The sequence below is a fragment of the Mus pahari genome, chromosome 7 (assembly GCF_900095145.1).
Source record: "Mus pahari chromosome 7, PAHARI_EIJ_v1.1, whole genome shotgun sequence".
Classification (NCBI taxonomy): Eukaryota; Metazoa; Chordata; class Mammalia; order Rodentia; family Muridae; genus Mus; species Mus pahari.
In genome coordinates, this window is record NC_034596.1 from 53,713,654 (window position 1) to 53,736,899 (window position 23,246).

The 23,246-nt window shown below is 39.8% G+C and overlaps 1 protein-coding gene and 1 non-coding gene across 2 annotated transcripts in view; one reads left to right on the plus strand and one right to left on the minus strand.

The window, feature by feature from the left end:
* Positions 1-23,246, minus strand: part of Slc25a21 (solute carrier family 25 member 21) — a 463,351-nt gene that overhangs the window by 229,819 nt on the left and 210,286 nt on the right. The gene's annotated exons all lie outside the window — the stretch shown is intronic.
* On the plus strand, positions 11,473-11,616 carry LOC115064460. The gene has a single exon (XR_003844310.1). It is a non-coding gene; the product is annotated as a small nucleolar RNA SNORA48 (small nucleolar RNA).

Genomic DNA, 23,246 nt, shown 5'->3' on the forward strand with positions numbered 1-23,246 from the left:
GAGTCAGTTTTCTCCTTCCATCCTGTGAGTTCTAGGAACCACACTCAGGTTGACATCCTCAGCAGCGAGCATCTTTTGAACAAACATTTTTGATCCCAAAGGGTAAATATTAATAATTTCTTAACCTAAGTTTGTGTCCCTTTCTTAAACTATCATGAAGAGCTAAGTAGGCTTTGGTCGGTGGCTTATTTTGGAATTACAGTCATCTCTGCATTGAGCAGCCTGTCAAGAAGCTAATGATCTGTAAACTTTGTCAGTGAACCAGGAAAAGCACTTTAAACTAATTCCTTTTAAATTAATTTTTGACAGTTTCATATGTGTATGAAATATATTCTGATCACACTCTTCCTTGTATCATAGGTATATCCAAGGTGCTTTGTAAATTTTGATTTTTTTTCTCTCTAAATAAATGGTATCTATCTTACAGTGTATGCTTTCTATCCCACTGTAGTGTGGTAGAAGCTTTAGTGGTTTTTTAATATGGCCAAAAGAAAGAAAAATCCTACACTGTTATTTTTCTTAAGGATGATCAATTCATAGATATTTTTTACATCCTTCCACCTGTTGCCATGAGATAAAGATACTGTAGCTAAACTGCTATTTCTTGTCACTCCCACAAGCACTGCCACCAGTAATGGTTGTGTTCCTATGGCTGAAACTAGTATTACCTCCACTACTAAACCTGGCTGGCTTTACTGTGTGCATTTATGTACAATGTATCCCATATGTAGAATTCATTATCTCATTGATGACTGTGCACTCTTCTCAGGAAGCCCCTGAAGAGAATCCCAACATTTGCTCCGGCACTTCAAGAAGACTGAGTCACAGGGAGAATAACTAACTGGCCCAGATAGGGTTTGGGATCCAATCTTAGGGTCTCTAGTCAACCATACCTCTCTATAAACCATTCTGATCCAGCCCCCTCCTGCATCTAGTTAGTGGCTTACTTTGTACAAGCAGATGGTTGGTTAGCATAAGTAATGTAAGCAGAGGTTTGGTAAGCTGCTGTTCCAGGGGTATCTGCTCTCGGTGGGGCTCTAGTTTGGGGGAGCCAGCTGCCATATGTGGAAAGGTTTCAGCCACCTGTAGTGGTCTGTGGAAGACCCTGAGATACCCCAGCGCGTGGCAGTTGTCAGGACTGTGGCAGTCCAACCACCGTGTGACTGCAATGGGAAGGAACACTCCAAATGAATCCAGCAAAAGAACTGAGCAAACGAGCCCCGGGAAACCTAAGCCATGAGAACCAGAGCAAAAACACCTCTAAGCTTCCTCACGGTTTCTGCTCAAACATTTAGTCCTCTAGGCTGACATTGCTGCAGCAGAGTAAACCCAAGTTATTTGGCACTTACTTATGTGTCTGCAAGCATTTCCTGTCTTAAACCTATATTTATAGACCGTCCTTTCGATGTGGTATACTATATGCACTTCGTACTATTAGTTCTTACATCAAATCAAAAAATCTTTCCTAAGAATTCAAACTTTACCACGCATTAAACAAACTGTCCATTTGACTTTAAGAACCCATTTCTAGAAAGGATTAGGTCTATTTCACTCTCCTAAAGACTTACAACAATGCTGTGACTCACTTATTCACACATCCAACAAACGGCTAATGTGTTTTGTACAAATATCATATTAAAATGTGCACACTACACAGGCTAGAGACACTGAACACTGTTTAAGATGCACCAGGCAAGGTACCTGTAGCCACAGTTGATGCTGGCTCTAAGTCAGCCTCAATGGTACCCACTGGATCTCTCATATTAAATTATGAGAAGCATACTTAACAGGCTTCATGTTAAATTCTAATTTTTTCATCCACATTTCTGCCTCTGCTTCTCTCCTATCCAGGCTGGAATATGAATGCACTGGAAAAAGACATCCATTATCTGCATTGTCATAGATGTTAGTATAAGAAGAAATTCCCAAGTTTCCTCCAAACCTTTCTGATTCTCTTCCCAGAAACCCACCTGAGTCATTCTTCTATTTACCATCAGTTGAGAAAGTTTGGTCCTTCTGTTTATAGACAATAGTAGAAAGCCTATGTTTTCATTACTTTGAAATAATTTTTCCTATTTCTACTTAAAATCATTTAGCAATTAACAATACAAGCTCAAAGATCTCAAAATAAGTTTTAAAATGGAAAATTCCCAATACAAAAGCTGACACATATGTCTGTATATTGTTTAGATGATTAAAATGAAAGCTGCCATTGGAAGAAGGAGACGTAGTGATAATTGGACTGAGCTGTGATGGAGAAGAAAGTGTTCAGGAGACATTTGCCACCATTTCCATCATTCATAGCAGAAAACAGAGGGTGTGTCTGAATGGAAACCTCCATGGCCTAAGATAAATGCAGAAAAGCCTTTTATGGGTCAGAACAAATTAATCCACAACTACTAAGTACTGATCATCTTTTTCTTTTTTACACACACACACACACACACACACACACACACACACACACACACATGTATGCACAATTTTGCAGCAAGACAATAGTTTTTTTTAACTTATTTTATTAGATATTTTCTTCATTACATTTCAAATGCTATCCCGAATGTCACCTATACCCCCCCTCCCACCCTGCTCCCCTGCCCCACTCCCACTTCTTGTCCCTGGCGTTCCCCTCTATGGGGCATATAAAGTTTGCACGACCAAGGGGCCTCTCTTCCCAATGATGGCTGACTAGGCCATCTTCTGCTATATATATATATATGCAGCTAGAGACGCGAGCTCTGGGGGTAGTGATTAGTTCATATTGTTGTTTCATCTATAGGGTTGCAGACCCCTTCAGTTCCTTGGGTAATTTCTCTAGCTCCTCCATTGGGGTCTCTGTTTTCTATCCTATAGATGACTGTGGGCATCCACTTCTATATTTGCCGGGCATTGGCATAGCCTCACAGAGATAGCTATATCAGTGTCCTTTCAGCAAGATCTTGCTGGCATATGCAATAGTGTTTGCGTTTGGTGGCAGATTAGGGGATGGACCACCGGGTGAGGCAGTCTCTGGATGGTTCATCCTTTGTCTCTGCCACTTCTTTCATGTATATTTTATTCCCTATTTTAGGGAGGAATGAACTATCCACACGTTGGTCTTCCTTATTCTTGATTTTCTTGTGTTTTGGAGATTGTATCTTGAATATTCTAGGTTTCTGGGATAATATCCACTTATCAGTGAGTGCATATCAAGTGAGTTCTTTTGTGATTGGGTTACCTCACTCAGGATGATATCCTCCAGATACAGCCATTTGCCTAAGAATTTCATAAATTCATTGTTTTTAACAGCTGAGTAGTACTCTTTTGTGTAAATGTACCACATTTTCTGTATCCATTCCTCTGTTGAGGGACATCTGGGTTCTTTCCAGCTTCTGTCTATTATAAATAGGGCAGTTATGAACATAGTGGAGCATGTGTCCTTATTATCAGTTGGAACATCTTCTGGGTATATACCTAGAAGAGGTATTGCTGGACCTTCCGGTAGTACTATGATCATGTTAAAGGCAAAGTTAAATGTTTAAATTTGAATGGAAAGTAACGCATGTGTATATGTTTCATAGGCATAAATTCACAATCCGATAAGCTGGGATTTCATGAATCATCACAGTCATGCACAGCATTCTTCTTCTTACTAGTCTAAAAGTGTCAAAAGACGTGGAGACTTTAAATTCATAATATATGATTATGCCACAGAGCACAATTGCTATTATATAAGGATTTTTCTTATTACACTGCTTTTCCAATTCAGGTTTACCACACAGCCGAATGAAATCAACACAAGCGGAGCAAGAATAAACGAATACAAACTTTCTGAAACTCGGGAAGACATCCAGGTAAGCTTTCAGCTCAGAATGAACCAGTTTACTTTCCATCCCGGTTCAATTACACCTGACGACTTGTAATCACCGTAATGAAATGTAATGGAAATTAATAAGTGATTTTGTCATGGCTTCAGCAGACAGTATCGTCTCCGTCTGGCTCATTCAGGGCTTGAGAAACATTTTCCAGTACTGCCCAGTGTCAGCAGTCCCTGGGAGGGAAGCTCCCACAGCTGAAAGGCAGCGTTTGGCTGCCAGTGGAAGCTACAGAAGAGGATGATTAATATAAACATGCTCTTCCCAGCAGTGGTACATAAAACAGGACTCTTTGAGGAGCTCTTTGTATTTTAATTTCCACGAGTACATAGGGTAATGCATTTTTTTCTTCATCTGGTTTGATTTTTGATATTTAAGATCGACTTCTATGTTTCGTTTATTTTTTCTTTGCATTGGAAAAAGAACATGAAGTGACAACATAAAATCAGGGCTAATTGGTATTTTTCAGGAGGGGAAAAAAAAAACACCTTTCATGATGAGCCAAGTGCAAACATTTTACAAATAGAATATCTTGCACTAAACAGTCATGTTAGTAAAAAAAAAAAATTAGTTATGTTACATGCATGGAAGTATTTGTTAGTTTCAGGTTTAATCACTGCAAGTGGTTTTAATTTATATTTCCTTAAAATTTGGCTATTACACAAAGCAAGTACTTTAAAGGACTGAATGATTGTCTTCTCCCTGAAGGAAAGAAACTGAAAGTTGATTTCAAACTGAAAGGAATAATAGCAACAAGGCATTTTAAATAAAAATAAATATGGGGAGTAGGTAAACCACTTAGGGTCAGCTTGTTTAATATAAGCAGATTAGTTTCTTTGAAGAAACAAAAACACACTAGTTTTTTTACTCTAAAAATGATCAGAACCATGCAGACTATATTCCTCGAAAAAGTGGTATCAGATACGCAGGGGTCTTCCCATGGTGCTCTTGGTAAGGTCTGCATTGTCAGAACAGGTGATGACAGCGCTGCTCTTTTGTGTTATTTTAGCCGTCACTAGCCTTCCTAGTATTTTTCACCACTCCCACTTGCTGGCAGTATATCATGGCTCAGTTTCAACAGAATTCTAGTACGAGCTGTGAGCTAACTGGGAAATGTCAACATGTAAAGCCATGTCTAGAATTAACATGTCTTTAACAAGGGCAAACTCCCACATTCTCTCTTAAGTATAGCAAAAGCATAAGCAGAAAGGGGGAGGGGAGGGGTCGGACAAGCAGATTCCTGAGACACTTCAAAAGAGAGAGGAGGGAGGAGAGAGAGAGAGAGAGAGAGAGAGAGAGAGAGAGAGAGAGAGAGAGAGAGAGAGAGAGAGAGAGAGAGAGAGAGAGAGAAAATGAATGAGAATAATCACACAAAGCCCACCAAACATAGTATTGCACTATCGAACCAGAAAATGATACTGTTCATGTTTCAAGGAAAAAGCTCCTTTAATTAAGAACCATGTGACCATATGAGGAAAACTGTCCCTCCCAAGTGAAATACTTAGACGCTTTAGTTTGTTGTGACACATGCCATGTCCCTTCTTGTGGCAGAACATCTGACTTTAATTGACCAGCTATGGAGGTTCCTGCTGTGATATCTGTCCTAGTGGTAGCATCAGACGTTAACTTTGGCTGTGATTAGCCTCATAGCCCCTTAATGACAAGAGGTCAGCATTGTGTCTCAGGCCAAGTAATGTTCTATAGATGGCTTCTCTCAGCACTGCCCCTCCTGCTGATGTTGGAAAATGACCAATAACTGCATGACAAATCAGCAAAGGCCTGGAAGGTCATGAACGCACGTAACCTAATCAGCATCTCTAAATAATTTGTCAGAGGCAAGTTGACCAGGAGCCAAAGGCTGGAGAGACACTCTTTTCTGCATACCTGAAGTTTTTCTTGGGTCTGAAATGGGCTCATGGGGATTTCCATAGGAAAACTGGAAAGGCGAAGGAATGTGCAAAGGTTCTGGTACTACTTGAGAAAACAAAGGACCAAAGGTAGCTGTCCAATAAAAACCAACAGCAGGAGCCATGGATGAAAACAATTCTACTGTGTGAGAAAAATTCACAGAGAAAGGCCATCTGATCTGTCTTCAATATGATGACCTCTGCAGATAAATACTATTTAACATAAATAATAAAAGGGGATAATAAAAGGACATGGAAAGGTGCTCAGAAGTCACCTCTTGAAGATATCACTTCTCATTTGGGCTATTTATTCATTGTCCTTTTAAAATGTGTTTAATATTCTTCTTCATCATCAGAGAAAATAAGTATAAATATTCCTCATCCTTTCTTTTATTTAATTTATTTATCTCTTGGCTATTGGTATTGTTTTAATACACGGCATATTTCCAGCATTGTTTTGATTGAGCTTCAGTCAAACTCGCCATTTAGCAACTGCAGATAATTAAGTAAGATGCTGGGGTCTGTTGCGATACTTTAAAAGATGTTCTCTAACTGCACGTCACAATAGAGTAACATGTAAAACTAGCAAACAACTTGAGACACAGACATGTTCTCTCTAATATGTGAATCCTAGCCTCAGATTTTTAGACTACTGTGTATGACTTGGAGTGTCTGTAAAGACCAAGAAATTAGAAAGGTGCCGTTGGAGAGGAAGAGGGAAAGAGGCCTTAAGGGAGAGGGAAGGGGTATCAAAATATATGAACTATGGAAGTAAAGTATGGGGCATGCTGATGAATGGAAAGGGTTAAGTGGGATGGAGGGATTCAGGTGATGATGGAGAGAGGGGTTACCTAAAAGTAGGAAGGAATGGAAAAGCCTGGTGGAAACCTAGCATTTTGTAGGTCCATTAAAATATTTTTTTCAAGTTTGAATGGAGGCATTGCATATGGCTGGATGGTACTCCTCCCAAGAAGTCATACATTATTAAACAAAAGTCCTAGAACCATGTTTGAGAAACTTCCCCATAAGGCAGGCACCTCTTTTAGGGATGCTTCAGAAGCTCTGAAGCATAAAGGCCATTGCCACTGTGAAGTGGAAACAAGGGTTCTTTGGAAAGACAGTTGGATGGTGTTTTGCTGGGGCAAACATGTGAAGGAACATTTAGCCGAAGCAGACACAGGTGAAAGGATGTTCTGCTAAAGTCGGCATGTGAAAGGACACGTGATGAATGATTCTTTGCTAACAACACGCATGTATTGGTCCGCCTTACATTGTGTAGTTGTGCTATGTTTTTCAGGAATCCATAAAAAGAAACACCAAAAAATGTCTGGTGGTGTGCTGCAGTTTCTTGCCACTTCCAAGGAGTGATTGGCAGAGTGATGTCAGCTGAGACAGAGGCAGTGCTGAGGCAAGACACGGGGAGGACATGTGATATTTGGAGGGTATTAATAGGACTCGAATGACAGTGACAATAGGCGCCTGGGTTGCAAAACAGAAAAATCAAGCTTCAACTACCCTTGAAGCCTCCTCGCTGCCAAGTAGCTTTCATAGTGCCAGAATATGCTAGCTATGAAAGCTACTGTGGCAGAAAAGCCATCCACATTCCGAATCAGCTGTAGACCCACTGAGCTACTCCACCAACCACCTACTTAACAAGATTTGCCTACTGGTGCAACAGTAGCATGTTACTATGAGATAACTAACCATGTTCTGATTGGATTTGAGGCCTGTTCCGTACTTAGAAACTCTGGCCTGGTACTGTGGATATAAAACCAATCAAAAGCTAGAGATCCCGGGTTCTAGGGACAAATCTACTACCACTGTTTTGCTAAGTGGGCAAAGTGTCAGAACAGCCTTCTAAATATTTATATTCATACCCATAGAAAATGAGGCTCTCAGCCATTCTCAGAAAAACCACTTCTCCATGAGCAGTGGTTAATTTAGCAGACTAATGCAGATCAAAAGGCTGAAAATCAAGGCGTGTGGTATTATCAGCCCTAGAAAACCTCCCAACCAGCAGGCAGCACCCAGGAAGGTCAGCCCTTCACAATTCCTGATCAAATCTCTGACCTTCTTTCCATTTCTACCTTCTAGACCGAAGGTGAGTCTTTGTGATGTTTTTAAAAATTCTCTCTCCCATTTGGGCTCTTTCTGTTTCAAGTCTCTTTTCTCTCCACAGAGAATGCTCTCTCAGTTCTTCTTCCTCAGTGACTGCTAACTACCAACAACAAAAGATCCACCAAAGCTCCCTTTAGTTCCTTACCCCCAACCCTGTCCCTCTCAGGCCCCTCAGACAACCTCCTGCTTTCTAGACTCAAGAAAGATACACTGAGGCTCCTGCATGACACTTTCCTTCTGATCATCAAGGTTTGGAATATCCTGTTCCTATGTTCCTATGTTCCTAGTTCCTATGTTCCTATGATCCTATGTTCCTATGTTTCTATGTTGTTTGTCTGCCTTTTGCAATGGCATCTAGGTAGGGTTTCACATTTGCACCTTTCCTGACAAAATCGAGAGTTCCTCAGACACCTGAACCTGTTTGGCCATGTTTCTGTCCACAGTGTCCAACACAATGCATGGTGCAGAGTAGCAATTTAGTAGTGCTGAACAGATTAAACGACTGCATAAAGAAATAACAACATTTCAGTTCCTAGAGTCAAAGCTACACAAACAGGGCAGAAACTATAAAGCAAAGTTAGTTCATCAAACACTATCAGAAATGTTTAAAAGTATTTACAGATACAGTTGAGGTGTCAGGAATTGTAGGTTTTAGTTTTGAAAAAGATTACGTTTGTATTTATTTTTATGGTGTGTGTTTGTACATCCAGGTGCCCTGCAGAGTCTAGAAGAGAATGTCAGATCCCCTGGAGCTCTACCTAGCATGGGAACTGAACTTCCCTCCTCTGCAAGAGCACTAAGCACAGTTAACTGCTGGATTTCATTTTAAATTACAACCCAACTAAAAGATGCTGAATATTACCATCTGAGAAGCTGAGAGTGGCGCACGTGCCTACTGCCTTTTTGCCATTTCAGACTTAAAGAGTTTCTAGAGTATAGGTATGTGATTTTTGTATCGTGTGTGTGTGTGTGTGTGTGTGTGTGTGTGTGTGTGTGTGTATAATTAACAGTGCTCAAAGCTCATGGCCTTGGGGAAGAGGTAAAGATGCCTTCTATGACTCTGTGATGCAGACATATGCTCTCTACAAAGAAATATAAAATGGGAAGGCCCCATGCGTTTCTTAGCTTTCCTGTGCCATAAGATTTACTATAGAGATTGAACTGGAAGCGTTGCTGAAGAAGTGAAACATCAGTACAGCAGATGTTCAGCATACTTTGGGTTCCAGATGTCAACAAACAGCCCTGCTACAGTCGGACCTCCTCAGTCACCCACTCCAGAGTCAAATGTCTGCACCATGATCAAGGCACAGTGTGCAGGATGCCCTGGCTTCTCTCATTGTGCAAAAGGTAAAGTGATAAGTAGGTACTTATCAAGCTTCACAGTCTCCTAAATATCTTATTGAAAAGCTATCATCCTTGAGTTGATTTAAATCCTTTCTGAGAAACAAAATTTACTACACACTCCTGACCTAAATCTCGGGAATTGGCTGGACTTGAGACAGGACTGTTTCCCAAACTGCAAAATGAGAAAGGGCCAACTCTACTCAAAGGATCTCACCAAGGACAAGAATAACTGTGTAAATCTATAGCCATTTTCTAGAAATCACCAATTTGATACAAATAAATGTCAGACTCCTCAGTGTAGATGACTAGAAGCCAATACAACTATAAAAATAGGAAAAATGCAGAAACTATAACTTTGTCACACATCTTTATTACCTTTAAAAATAACTAATGAAAAACATTCACAAAAAGAAAAAAACCAAAAAAAAAAAAGAGAGAGAGAGAGAGAGAAGCCATAAAAAGGAAAAGTCCAGAAGATCCTTTTAAGTGTAAGACACATAAATTTTTCTTTCTCTCTTTTTTAAAAACAACTCTGCTCTGTGAAAAGGTTTTATGTGATCAGTCTGAAAAATAGTAATGAAAACTGGGGGAAACAGACAGTAAAAACCAGTCCAGGGAGAGACCAAGCAGAGGTTTCACAGTTTTACACTGTTCTTAGAAATATTAAATCTATGATAAAGATAAGCTCTCATTCTCATCATCCCGATTGAAGATTGTCTCCAAATACACCAGGGCAATTAGCTGTATGCTTTAAACCACTTCAGTTCAGATGAGCAGCTTCTGCTATGTTTGAAACTAAGGGATTCTCACTAGGTTTCTTTGTCCATGTTTGAATATAACTAATATATAGATGAATACTTTGGGATTAAAACTCATAGGCCACTTTTAGATGAACTGGATCAATTCTAGGTGCGTGTTAACTGTTTAGAGGCATAGCAAGCTGTCCATGGAAGAAGGTGTCACTGTGGAATAGAAAAACAATTGCTTTCTCCTAAAAGATTTAAAGTCTGCTTCATATCTGGTACACACACACACACACACACACACTCTCTCTCTCTCTCTCTCTCTCTCTCTCTCTCTCTCTCTCTCTCTCTCTACAGATATATATATATATATATATATATATATATATATATGCATAGTACAGCTGTATCTAGCTCTATTGCTATATCTAGATATATGCCTAGAAAATTACCATCCCTAAAACATGAAAACCAAGAAGTCTATCTAAATGTCTATATATCTATCTACCTGTCTGCACTCAAAAGACTTACAATATCCAAAGGCCACATTAGGTTATTATTCAGGAAACTAAGAAATAGACAGTAGAAAACTTTGATTGAATGGAAGTAATATACTCTCTTGATTTGCAATCAAAATGTTTTCTCCCCTGAAGGCCACAGATCGCACCATCATGTCTTATACCTAAAGACCAGCCTGTTCCAGGACTGCCAGGGCTATACAGAGAAACCCTGTCTCGAAAAAACCAACCCCCCCCCCAAAAAAAAAAAACCAAGAACACAAACAACACTGAGAGATGAAAGCCAAGCCCTCGCCGGTGGACTGCGCTCAGGCGGTGAAATCACACTTCCATGAAAGTTCTCATTCTGTACAGATGTCCTGAAGATATTTTGTTTTGTTAGTTCTCCAAGCTTTTCTTTTCTGATTGCTAATTTCAGCTCTGGAAATCAGTCAAATAAACACAAGCACAGAATATACAGCTGAAGAAGCAAGTGTTGCTGTACTAAGAAAGTGGGACAGTTAGCATTTCCAGATATGTTGATTTTAAGGTTCTTTTTATGTCCTCTTAATCAATATACCCCTCTTGCTAAGAAATAATTGAGTGAAAATACTAAACTTTTGGGTAAAATAATATTGGTATCAGTTACTGTTTATTTCCATAGGAAGTTATGAAAAAATGCTCCCTTCAAGATGTAAATATACAGGTGGCTCAAATATGTTCATATTTTAATATGGATTCAAACCAGTTTAACTATGCTTATATTTACATGGTTCTTCAATTACGGCAAGTTTTATTTTTTCTAATGAAGGCAGCCATCCTAACCGAATCTCTAAACAAATTCACTTAATTTTTTAAGTTGAGAATTGCTTTTTTCCAACAATATATTCTGATTACAATTTTACCCACTCAATTCCTCCCAGATCTTCTCTACTTCCCCACTCACCCAAATCCACAACCTTTCTTTCTCCATCTCCCTACAAATAGACACCTAAAAAATAACAACAGACCTTTCTATCAATGAGCAAGGAAACACCTTGTTGGTGGTGGTGTTCTTATATCAGTCAGGGGCAAAGCTAACAGCAGTCAGTTCTTTATCCTAGCTTGATGCATGGCTTGGTGGCCAAAGCTGTCTTATGTCTAGGACTCATAAAAATCAAATCAAATACAGGCAGCACAGCACAGGAAAAAGACAGACAGAGGCCTATGGATACTACCCACAGACCTTCCTGGAGACTCAAGGGTAGAGAGGAGTAGCCTGTTGTAAGTGGCCAACCGTGCCACCTGGAGCCAAAGTGAGGTCACAGCTTGAGCTGCCACTAAAAGCCATGTCAGAATGAGTGGCTGCAATGTCCCCAGCTCATATTACCACTAGAGAACATGGGGATATTCCTGGTCAGAGCAGCAACCAGAGACCAGTTGGACGTCAGGCATCTGTGCATAACTGACCCCACCCCTCACTCAGCGCTTAGGACAGGTGGCCCCATCTCTTACTGGTGGCAGCAGGTATTTGGGTCAGGAAAGCTACCCTCAGGGTCTCAAGCTCAGGAGAACAATCCCTCCCTACTCCTCAACAGCTCCAGCACTCTCACTGGAAAGAGTCAGCCCTTCACCTTGCCTGGACAGCACAGCAGAGTTGTCCCCGATGGGGGAGGGCACTCATCAGGAGTGAGGTGGCATGGGTGCAGGGGTGAGACATTGCCCTACTTGTCCCTCATCAACTGCAGCAGTCAGGACCACTGGCCCTGGTGGAGAGGATGCAGATGATCCAGTCCTGAGAGCAAGAGTGTGGGAGAGCTGGGTGCCAGAGAGCTGGCCCTGACACTTGTCTGCCATGAGGTGGTGTGGGTGCAGGGGGATGCCCTCTCCCCTTGCCACCTAGAGTACACCTAGAATACAACCCTGGGGTTGTAAGAGCAGAAGAGCTAGCCCTGACTCCTCAATGGCTATGGCACTTGGGGGAGCTAGCCCTGAACCTTGCACTAGTAGCACAGTGGTACAGATTTTTAGAACTGGTTGTCCCTAAAACTCAAGTCTTTCTGTGAAGTTGTTCTTAACTTCTTCTCAGATACAAACCAGAAACTGTAACTCAATGGACCATGCTCCAACTGAGAGTGAATTGAGTCTATTGTTAAATAACTTTAAGAGTTATATTCTGTATGAGTCAAAGATAACTGGGCGGTGGTGTCTCACGCCTTTAATCCCAGCACTTGGGAGGCAGAGGCAGGCAGATTTCTGATTTTGAGGCCAGCCTGGTCTACAGAGTGAGTTCCAGGACAGCCAGGGCTATACAGAGAAACCCTGACTTGAAAAACCAAGAAAAAAAAGAGTCAAATATAGAAGAACCTGGTGGGTGGAGGAAAAAAAAAGATAGAAGAACCTACAGTTTCCCCTTGGAAGAATGTAGTATTTCATTTGCTCATTCAGATTATATATGTTGAGCCCTTTCTGCATTGAGGACATATTGAAGTCTACAGAGGGAAAACTAAATAGAAAAATATAATGTGTTAGAAAATGATGCATTAATAGTTAAGTTCACATGAAAATAAATGTAGAAGGCAGGATTAGCAAAGGGGATCATATTAAGAAACACAGTAGGAATGCTTTCACAGCAAGGTGTTAAAAATTATAGTCATTTAACAAACAAACCAAAGACCTGTACCATGGTGCAGTAGTGGTGCATGCATTATAGGAGTAACCAACCACAGTATTTTATGAGTAGATTAAAGCCCCTGTCCCTAAGATGAAACCCATGCCAGACACTGCTTGTGTGAAGAACTGAATAAGCCATAGATCTATGGGGGAAACTAAATACTACTATGCTGCCAAAGGAACATGGAACTACAATGATTCTGAACAACACACTGCTAGACTCATAGATCAGTTCCTTACTCATTCATCATTGAGAAGCTCCCTCCCACTGGAGATGGAAACTGATACAGGGACCCAAAAGTGGGCAACATGCAGAGAGCGAGAGACCTTGGGCTCAGGGAACTATATAGAAGGAGTCAGAAAGGTTTTGTGAGAGCCAGTGAAAGGGAGGACACAATGGAAGTCTTTCAGACACAACAGAACTGATGAACTTAACAACTCACAGACACTGTGGGAGAATGCTCACAAGGCCTGCACATGTCTAAGACAGATGGTCCCAGAACTGAGAGGGGAAGAAAACACAAGTCCCTAACCCAGAAGCTATGTCCAACTGAAAACCATTTGCAAAGGAAAAATTATATGTCTGTCTCCAAAGCAGTCTCACTGGTATCCAAACCATTCTTAAGGGCAGACCCCATGTCCTGTGCCCTGCAGTAGGTGCCCAACACAAAACCAGGGTATTTTTGGAGATTTGTTTTTCTCATAGTGCTTTCTTTGGGCATTTTTTTAAACCTTATGTGCTTTTTGCTTATTTACTATGGTTTCCAATTTTGTGAACTTTTGGGGATGTGTCTGTGTGTGTGTGTGTGTGTGTGTGTGTGTGTGTGTGTGTGTGTGTGTGCTCCATGTGCTTTTTCTTTCTGTTTGTCTGTTTTGTTCTAGTGTGCTGTTTGTTTGTTCATTATCCTCTATGTTCTGTGGAGTTGGATGGGTAGAGAGGTGGGAGGCGCTGGGAGGAAACAAGGAATGAGCAGAATATACTGTATGACAAAAATTAATTTCAATAAAACAATAATGATAATGATAAAAATGAAGATAATAAAAAGAAAATGTAATACTGAGACAAGAAACAGACTACTATAACAATATTTTAAATTCCACAACTAAATCTACGCACAGGTAGAATCTTGTGACTTTCAACTGGTATTCCTGTGAAGAGGAGCTGGGAAAGAGAAGTCTTTCCAGGAAATAGTGCTGAGACAACTGGATACACAAAGGAAAAAATGAGTCTAGCCACTACATTACATCATACATAAAATCAAGTCAAGGTAGATTATAAAATTAAGCATTAAAAGCAAAACCATAAAGTCTTCAAGAAAAACGATAGAAAAGTATCCAAAGGAACTTAATCAGGAAACAGAGAGCATTGTACAAACAAAGGGAATACAAAAGAAAGCTGAGCATCACAGATCTGAATTACTAGCACTTGTAGGACTGAGACAATAGGATGGTGAGTTAAAGGACAGCCTGGGCTACATAGGAAGTTCCAAGCAAGCTTGGGCTACACAGCAAGATCTTGTCTCAAGAAATAGCTATATTCAGTTATACTACATAAAAAATGTCAACCAAAGCATAGTTTAAAAAATCAAAACAAAAAACAGGAAAGAAAGTATTTGTAATAATAAATATAAACAAGAGAATTATTTAGAGAATAAATAAACCCGTAAAAATCAATAAGAAGCCAGGCATGGTGGCACATGCCTTTAATCCCAGCACTAGGGAGGCAGAGGCCAGCCTGGTCTACAAAGTGAATTCCAAGACAGCCATGGCTATACAGAGAAACAAGAAACCCTGTCTGGAAAAACAAAACAAAACAAAACAAAACAAAACAAAAATCAATAAGAATAAATCAGGGGTAAACAGGCAGAATGTTAAATAGTCCTTTCACAGAAGCAGATATGAAAAGATTTTTTAAAATTTATTAGCTATTATAAATGTACAATTTGTGCTATATACTTGTGTTATACACCCCAATGGATAAAATGAATATGCATAGACACATATATAAACACATGAGCAACTGCACAGACATGGACACAAACTCACACACAGCACATACAGACATACAAATGCATATACACACATAAACAGCATATATGTGGATACATACATAGCATATATTCACATATGTAAATATCCATATAAATGCAATGCACATATGCACATATACACAGTGCATATATACGTGTACATACATACATAAACTTGCATATGCATGTGCACAGACATATATACACACATATATAGGACATGCACATATAAGTACACATATATAGCATATACATACCTCTCTCTCTCTCTCTCTCTCTCTCTCTCTCTATATATATATATATATATATATATATATATATATATATATCTTTTCCACAAGGAGTTCTCTCTTTTTATCCTAAAAAAATTCTCTGGATAGCTCATCTCCTGGAGAAAACAGGTCCAGGCTTTTAGTTTACTTATCAATCCAGTTATTGATTATCTTATGAATTAGCATCCCACAACCCAGTTCTTTGATTCTTAAAGACAGCAAGCATACCATACATTTTTTTCTTAACATCGTAAAAGAATTCAGAGATCTGGCACACGCCTTTAATCCCAGCACTTGGGAGGCAGAGGCAGGTGGATTTCTGAGTTCAAGGCCAGCCTGGTCTACAGAGTGAGTTCCAGGGCTATCAGGGCTACACAGAGAAACCCTGTCTCAAACAAACAAACAAACAAACAAACAAGAATTCAGAGATATGTCTGTCTTCGCGAAACACCGATGATGAGTTAGCTGGGTGGGACCCTGCCCTGAAATTGCCATTTTCATCACACCAGGGCCTAACCTTGCTCTGTCCTAGCTGATTTTGACTCTATCTTTCTGACAAACTAGTTAATAGTGTGGCTGCCTTTGTTCCTTTAGATTCATGGTGCCCCTCATACATACTGTACCCTAAAATTTGCATAGTTGAGAAATTATATATATATATATATATATATATATATATATATATATATATATTGAACTCTTTGTGTTTCGAGCTCTTTCCCATAGCCTTAGGGGCTGTCCCGAAGGGCCTGGCATTTACCATTTCGCTGGACATGACCACATCCTCAACTCCAGAGCTTCTTCTGCTTCTAATTCTCATGGAGTCATTAATGTCTACATGGAGGATGATCCTCTGAGGAATGTGAAAATACGTGTATTATTAAACAAACCAACCTAACGCCCATAGCAACCATCAATACCTGTGGAAGCCTGCACAGGCCATGTCACTCTGTCCCCACCAGGGGAACGACAGGCTCAGCAAGCACTTGCACACACACACACACACACACACACACACACACACACACACACATACTACCTAGTATCACTAAATATGTGGAACAACCGGAGTCCTTGAAAATGGTTTAGCAGGAAAGACATGTCTCAGAATGTTCAGGACTGCACCACTTGTAAGACTTCCATACTAGAATTTTAGATGTGGAATAAATTAATTTACATTGAAATACTACACTGTAATGAAAAGGAACAGACTACATTCAATAGAGACTCTAGAAGAACTATTCCTTTGTGGTGGGATGAAAGGGAGGGAGGGAAGGAGGAAGGGTGGGAGGGAGGGAGGAAAGAGACAGAGACATACAGACAGGCAGACAGACAGAGAGGGAGGGAAGGGAAGGAACAAAGGAAGAGAGGAATAATTAGAATTACAATTTCAAAATAAAGACACACATGTCTGGGAAAATCTCTACATATCCAGAAAGTAATAAACACAAACTAAAATAACTCATCACTAAGAAAACATAACAAATCAGAAAATATTTTTAGTTGAAAATGGGAAACAAGAGATATCAAAACTTGAGCTTGGGATATAAAATGTTTTAGACAGGACAAGCATGCATATGCAGTATAAAAGAAAACAAAGATACATGTAAACAGAGACATTTGAGGATAAACAGAGGAAGACCCTAAGAAGAGAGCAATGAGAGGGGGTGGGATTTTAAACGATGATGTCAACAAACAGTTGGGTGGTGCTCTTGAAATGCCTAATAAGAAAACCGATAATACAGGCAAGAGGTAGATCTGAAGAGTAACATGAGTGAGAGAGGCCACCAAATTCAGTGTGTGACAAAGATGTGGGTGAGGGAAATGATGTGGGTGTGGAAGACATTGTTTATACCCCTAGCACATGCAATCATGGGTATTTAATTGATACATAAGTCATTATATAGTACCTTAGTTTCTGAATGCTGTATCCATAACAGATGAATTGCAAAAGCCATCTACCAGGTTTTCAACTAAATTTAGCCAGGTGAGTGTATCAGAATTCATACCACCTGAAGTTATAATCACCAAACTTTTGTGAGATATAGCTTGTCTCTTCATTGTTGCCAAGTAGGGATATTTCCTAGCGGATACCACTCACATTGAATACTCAAATTATTGAACTCATCAAACTGTATTTTAGTCAACTGAATTAGAAAGATTCAGTGAGCCTTTAGATGTGTCAACCAGAAGAAAGCCCTAAATCTATAGCCTCTCACTTATTTTCTCTTCTAAGCCTCACTTCCATGACAGGTATTCCCAAGACTGGGAGGTGACGGGATACAGGGACTTCTCCCCCATCTTGATCTATGAAACACTAAGGAGATTGATAAGGCTGCAGCAGATCCCATGGGTATCTATACAAAGTACCAGGCATTTGAAAATTCTATTTGTACCCCTATTTTACCTACTGGCACTTCTGGTGTTCTATCTAGCTTGGTGATGAAGAAATGTTTACTCTACTAACATGGACAACATGGAAAAGACTTACCCAGTGTGAGTGTGTGTGTGAGTGTGTGTGAGTGTGTGTGTGTGTCTGTATATGTGTCAGTGTGTGTCTGTGTGCCACAAACACACAAATGTTATCCTAGGAAGTGCTTCTATAATGCCCCACCCAATCTGAGCATGGGAACTTAACTTAAATCCTGCATTGTACAAGTTCCTCCAGCATCAACCCGGAAAACCTGGCCTCTCCTGTCTGAAAGTAGAAGCCATAAGTCTCAGGGACAGTACATGCAACTGCCTGGAAAAACAACATCTCCCTATTCCTTCATTAAGTGTAAGTCTGCCTATATCTGATATACTTCGTGGCCGGTGAATAACTGCAGAAATGGCAGACAGGGTTCTAAGCTAATAATTTCTTAGGAACAACTTAGATGCCTAGATCTCCTGTTTGCTTCTTAGAGCATGTAAACTTTATAGGGCACGGTTCTCACTACCTTACACTGGTACTACCTGGCTCATAATGGTGGGGTTGAACTGATCCCTTTATCTTTAAAACAACTCAAAACAATCCACTTCTCCTAGAAATGGTCACAGCATAAAAATGTATAATTGTCATATGTGGGAAATTAACAGGTCCTCTACAGAGGATTAATATCCCGAGGAATGATGTCAGAGAACTAATATCTTTAGGAATGATGTCAGAGGCATTAAATGCAACAGTTTTTTGCTTCTAAATAAAATTTAGTTAATTTGATTACTATTTGTTTTGTTTTGTGCCAAATTTCAATCAATTTTTATGGCAGGATTAAGCTTGTAAGTAGTGTGTTGTTTTTAGTTTTAAGTAATGGAAGCACTTTCCCAAACTTTACTATGGCAAACTAATGGGAGGTTAATGTTGTACATTACGGATCTACAGTTATCCTCAGATGTGTTACCCACAATGCATGCACACTAGGGTCTGGGTCAGAATAAGTAGGTATGTGTATTGTAGACTCTCATTAATTCATAACAGCTTAGATTGCGATTTTTATTTGGCATCCTGCTGTGGAACCCAGTCGAGAATGCTGAATTGCTCAGCTAAACATTTTCAAATCCGTGACTCTCCATCTGGTTATTCAATCAGAATAAAATCCCCGCAAAGAAAAATTCTCTTCCCGAAATGCACCCCATTTTCTTGGCTAAAAGTCATTCTGGAGAAATGTGAACAGTTCTCTTTGTTGTCTAAAGAGTTTATTTGCCAGGGAGGGCAAAACCCAACACTGTAACTATCAGCAGCACTTTGGGGTAGCTGGAGAAAGAATTCCCTCATTCTGCATAATAGCAAGCTTGTTGGAAATACCTGCACACAGAAATGTTGCATTTATTCTTATACTCTGGAGCATTGTTTTAAAGTTTCAAGTCACCATGGACCAACTACCGATGATTTCTGGATATAGTGGACAAATATATAATATCTGTAGTCTAAGGTCTCCATAAGAAATGAATTGAAAAATAAACTCTAAAGAAGAAAGCATATATGACTAGCAAAGAGTGAGGTGGTCCCATGTCACAGGACACCTGGGGACAGGAAAACAGTAAAGATTTTGGATGAATGGAGTAACATCATACTCACATTCTAAGGAATTTTTGGTCCTAATTTTTAAAAAAGGGTCTCTGAAGCATAGATTCCATGTCAAGTAGATTTTAATAAAGCTTTTCACAGAAATCTATGAATAAGATTAGTACTATTTAAATATTTTTTTTTTTAGATTACTGGCTATCCATGACTTGGAGGGAATTTAAAAATGTAGACATCATAATTATTTATTTATTTTTCTTAAAATGTGTCTGTTTTTAATCAGAGAATACTATTTTTTAAAAGGAAGTTTGTGTGTGTGATTATAGGAAAGTTTGTAGGGTCATATGGTGTATAAGGAGTGGATAGAGCTATAATGTTGGATAAAATCAATACACTATAGATAGTCCAAAAAGTTGGGTAAATTAGAATGTTTCTCAAATTCCTGCAGTTTGCCTGCCATTGTTTCATATGCACAGGGATGTTTAAGGGCCAATGGTGGCGGGTACACTGATAATGTGAACACAGTGGTGGCAAGAGGCTGGTATAGGCGGGACATGCCACACATTTCTTTCAAAATGTACTACCCAACCAGTACCCAAATCAATGCTTTTACATGCTTAGCTGATGACTATTTTGTCCACAGACTAAGGTTATCATGAACTTCGGCTTGGGGTTATAAGAAAGCTTGCTGTTTCTTCCAGGCATCTGGGGAACATGCACTTCTGTGAGAAGTCAATTTTAATGTGAGAAGCCACGCAGAGAGGCCAGCCCAACACCCCAACCTTCAGTGCAGGTCACTGGGCATGTGGATTAGCATCTTTGGGTAGCTCTCACTTCATCTAGCTACACTGCGGGAAGAACCCCAAGTAAGAACTGCCTTGTTGAGCCCATCTGTCAAGTGGATCAAGAAATGATAAGAAACTGGTTTTGCGTGTTGAGGACCACTAACATCAACATTTATCATCTTTTCAGAATAAAAGCATTATCCTATTGCTGATGGTTTTAAAACAAGTAAAAATTTTGGAATAATACACAGTAGGAGCTTAACCAATGCCTAATCACTGCACAAGTTGCTAAAAATCAATAAACCTGAGAGAGAGTCTTGTTAAACTCTCAACTTTCACTCACCTAGTCAATGGCCATATTCCCGGTTCACCCTCTGAGAACTTCCTGATTCCAGCTACCACTGCTCCTTTACATGGCCATAGCCTTATACCAAACTTAAACTGGACGGTACTATCCATCGCTTTATTCCATCTATCTCTATCTCCCCAGACTCCTGCTCCATCATCTGAAACTCAACCCTACCTCTCTTCTTCATGCCACAACCATTCTTTTTACCAAAAATTCAAGCTTCTCACACGCCTATATGAAATTTTTTAACAATTCTCAGTAACTATTATAATGAAGTTCAGATTCCTCATTCTCGTACTGGGAGCCTCGGTTTCTTGATGTCCGTCAAACTCTCCTGTCTCGTCATCTACCATATGTCTCCCATATGTCCATCTAGCTACACCAACTTTTCTGCAGATAAATTCTTGAGGCATGCTGCAGAAGTAGGTACCTCCACGCTGCTTGCCCACACACTTTTTAGTTAGCTCATAATACGCACTTCCCCACTTCTTCATTTAACGAACTTATACCCATTCTTTAAAATTCACTTTAAAGGCACGGCTTACAGTAAGGTCTGTCTAATGTTGAGACTTCTTTTCTGAGCTCCCACGGGCTCTGGATTTTTGTCTCCAGAGCTCAGTGCCCTTGAATTGTTTTTCTTCCTCCTATTATTTAGAGTAAAAGCCTAGGACCACATCTCTATGAGGCCTCCAGAAAGTATCTTTTAAAGGCATAAGTGAATTGTTAGAAGCCAAGTAGTTGTATTTATGCAACAATCGTGCATATAACTTCCTACAGTGAGTGGGAAGTTGCTTCTCCTGCTAATGTTTCAAATTAGAGGCAAAGGAGAATCTTGTCTGAGATGCTCACTGTGTTTGGAACCCTGGGAAGGAGAATGGCATGCCTGGGAGCAGGAGGAGTTAGAGCTGTGCTAGCAGAAGCCTTTGCAAACCTGCAAGATGAGAGAAAATCCCACGTGTTTTGCGGTGCATAAATAGATAAATGTGGCTATTTCTTTAGAGAGTAAAGACAGATTGTGAGCATGATGGGAAGACATGGAAGGACAGTGCGAGGAAGACATTGCATCCGAGGGCATCGGGGACCCATGATCAGACGGTAAACAGGAGCAAGACACTGGATCAGAATGCCTAAAGCATGGAGAAGTGATTACAAGAGGGAAAGCAGGTAGAAGTGAAGAGCCCCGTGTAGTGATGCAGGTAAATTCAAGACAGAGAACTTGGATCAACAGGCTTTGGTAACTGACTGATAAACAGGAAAGCCACCACCTGGGACACCTTGCCTCGGGCTTTGCTCTAGGTTTTTATGTGGGTGACAATCCCAGATTAGAGTTTAATGAATTCTTAAGGATTTCTGAGACTTTCCCAATGTATTCGAGTGAGGGAACATGTTTTAAAAGGGTGTCCTTTGCTAATTTATTAAATAGAATCATTTGATTATGCCATCGATTTAATATGTAACCCCAAAGAGTCATTTAAACCTTCTGCACCTCAGTCTTGCAAATTCTTTTGTATAAATAAAAAAAAAATATATGCCTCACAGTAATTTAATAAAGTGATTCAAAAGTAAATTTGTCTGCACGGTAATTTCTGTTTCCTAAAAGCAAGATGAAATACAATCTCAATTTCCTCCTCTACTAAAAACAATATTTTTTAAAAGGAGAAGGCTTAAATGATTTCAAATGGCCGTTTCAGCTCCAAAACCAATGGCTCCATAAGTCAGGGCAGACACATTTTCCTGCCAGTGATTGATCCACAGCAAGAATGGAGGGCAGAGGGATTTATGGTGGAGGGAAACTGTCTTACTTAAGCACTTCCTGCTGAGTGAGGCGGTACTTCCGGTACTTCCATTTCATCCCTCTTAATCGTCTTCTGTTCTTTGTCACATTATTTTCCAATGTGGCGCTTTCATTTTCTCAACAAATACTTATCAAGTACCTACTATGTGCCAGGGATTACATTAGATAAAGGTGAACCAAAATTAAATGAGACAACTCCCTTTTGTTACTTTTAAAATCTGTAAACCATATATAAGCCCAAACACATCATCTTATAAAGCAATATTTATCATGTACATGATCCTGCTCTAGGAACCAAGCCAGGCTCTCCCATTAAATTTGATGGACCTGAGGATAGTGAAACTATACACTGTGTAATGTATTTATAGTGTATAGCAAGGCAACAAGGTCCCGGGAGAGAGAAAGGCAAGAAAACTTGTTACGAGTGTGCCTGCAACACAGACCATTGGCCTCACTAATTTGTAACTCTGGCTTCTTTAACTATAAAATAGAGATAATTTGTCAACTTCTAAGTTTCCTTACATGTTAGTATGAGTAAAAGCATACTAATTACTTTCAACCTTAAAAATGCACTAAATAAATATTAGGTATTGTTTAGTAGTGCCATATAAAATCACATTAAAGTCTAAAGCCTACTGGAATTATTCTAATGGAAATTCAAGTCCCAAGATGAAAGAAGGTAAGATAAATAAACACGGCCACACCCTGGGAGATGTGTGCTCAGAGGCACTGGCCATGGAACTGTCCTCCTGAAAGATACAATGTGTAAGACGTTAACTTTCTGCCTGCAAGCCTGGATTGAGGCAAGGCAAAAGGCAGCTTGACCCCTACCTGGGTTGGCCACTCTTGGCTTTCTAACTGTCTGTGTCTGTCTGTCTGTCTGTCTGTCTGTCTGCC